Source organism: Physella acuta, unplaced genomic scaffold (assembly GCF_028476545.2).
Source record: "Physella acuta isolate Inbredline_101_S28 unplaced genomic scaffold, ASM2847654v3 ptg002360l, whole genome shotgun sequence".
Lineage (NCBI taxonomy): Eukaryota > Metazoa > Mollusca > Gastropoda > Physidae > Physella > Physella acuta.
This window is the reverse complement of record NW_026733853.1, coordinates 32,501-35,000: the sequence shown is the minus strand read 5'-3', so window position 1 is coordinate 35,000 and position 2,500 is coordinate 32,501.

Sequence of the window (2,500 nt, the reverse complement as noted above, 5' to 3'; positions counted from 1 at the left end):
TCCGAGGGCTGGGCCAGTGCGAGACTTTTATCGAGCCACCAATACTGCTTGGTTGCGTTAGCACTGCGCGTCGCCGCTGGCTTCACGCTACGGACACGTACTTTTACCTTCACTGGCGCGACCTGCGCGCCGAGCCCGCATTTTACCGGGAAGCTAGTCGGGAGACTGAGCCACGCACGGTCAGATCGGGCACATGTCGCTGGCTGCGAGGGAGCGCGGATCCTAGCGTCACATAGAGGCTTCACCGACACTCACCTCCACAATAGTAGATACAGACCGTTTTAACCGCCGTATTTCTGCCCATACCTCTAGTGTTAAACCGAAAAATCGGGTACATAGTCTCGGGGAGGACCGGGGTGCCGCCCCATGAGGGGAGCCCGCACGGAGGGCGCCGGGGGTGCCGCGACCCGGGGGGCGGCGCGGGGGTGTCGGGGCGCATCTACGGGGCTCACTCGCGCGGGCGCCACACTTCCGGGGGGCGCCCCAGGTGGGGTGCCAACTTTGGCGCCCCCGACTAAGGGGCCGCCCCCACTGCGGTTACACGCTTTACGACCACCCACCCGCGTTCCCCACCCCAGGGGGCATGCGAATCACCCGCCAGGGGCGTTCTGGGACCGAGGGCGCCGCTCCGGCACAAGGGGGAGCCAAAACGCCCCGAGTTCCCCCGCGGCCACCTCGACACCTGGGCGGGCGGCGAGGGGTGTCCTGCGATCGGGGTGGGGAGCTCTACCAGAATCACCCGCCAAACTTCACCGGGGGCGTCTCCCGGCGCCCCTGCGCTCGGGTGACGAACAGCGCCCCGGGCTATCCCGGGCGCCCTATGGCGTCCACCTTCGATCGGAAGGGTGATCTCGACTCGGGCTGAGGCGGGCCACAACAATCCGCGGTCACATCGGAGCCGTCCAGGCTAACGAGGCCCCGGCTCACGGGTAACCCATGGGGCTGGACCGGGAGTCCGCCGTTAAAGAAGAAAGAAATGTAGTGCAAACCAGAACCAGTTTTTTTTATTTATTTTATAACTCGACTAATAATCGTCACAAAATTATAAACTTGGTACCTACGGATAGCCCTGGGCCCAACCTAATACAGGATGTCCATAACTATGCGCTAATTAAATAATTAATGGGTATTAAGGTCGGTCTTAGTAAATTGCTATATAAAGTCTAAGACCAGAACCAGTATTTTAAATTTATTTTATAACTCGGCTCCTAATTGTCACAAAATTTAAAAATTGGTACCTATGGATAGCCCTCGGCCCTACCTAATACACCGTGTCCATAACAATGTGGTAATTAAATATTTACTGGGCGTTAGGGTCGGTCTTAGTAAATTGCTATATAAAGTCTATATAAAATTTTACGAATTTAAAAAAAAAATTCCTACCGTCAAAAATAGCGACGCCTAGACCACCACACCTGTTCTGACGTTAAATCCTACTTGCACACACGTGTGGGAATAGATTAGATATCATCTAGAGATAGAATTCCTAATTATTTAATTAAAATAGAGACTCTAGATTTAATAGTTGTGTCATAGTTACATTAAGTCGAATTAGCGAAGCGGAGGCGGGAACTAGATTCTAGATCTAACACTTCGATTGCGATGAAAAAAAAATAGCTTTATTTTAAGGCCGACAAGGCAAATACGGTTTAATTAATATTAAAGAAATAAGTCCGAACACCTACCTTAAGCGAATCATCTACACAACACATGACTAGAAATAATACACGTCCACACGAAGAGCGATTGAAACGGTGACTGCAACGGTGAAAACTTGTACGACGGAAACATGGCGCCTAGGTTATGCCTACTTCCGGTCTGATGAAAATTTTTAATTCATTTTAAATTTTGCGCTCTATTTCGTCCGCGCTTGTCCACTTAAACTCTACAGAAAAGATAGTCTATATAAAAATAATTCCTAGAAGACAATTTTATGAGAGATCACCCACATTTATTTACCCTGCCTGTCTACCTTAGGGTTAGAGTTTGAATTTTTCTAGATTCAAGCCAAATATGCCGTGTCGATTAAACGACGACGTACATAACAGAGCGAAGACAATGAATGGTTCCTTAATTAACTATAATTACGGTCCTAATACAACTACAATTCACCATAGTACTAATATGTATGTGTATTGTTGTTTTGGGAGTTCTGTCATTACATTTTAAATTATAAAAAAAACGGGTTTACGATACACTTCATTACGCCGCCGATCGTGGTTTTAGATTTAAATTTGGTCGGATTCGGTTTATTATTAATTTATATAATACTTTATACATACTTTAATTCATTAAATACATTTATCTATGTATTTATTTCATTAGTTAAGTATTTGTTTAACTAAAAATTATCAATTTAAGGCATAACAATTACAGAAAACGATTGTATTTGAGATAAGTCTTATCGAACCATTTAGTAGCTGGGTCGGTTTATTATTAATTTATCTAATACTTTATACATACTTTCACTCATTAATTACATGTATATATGCATTCATTA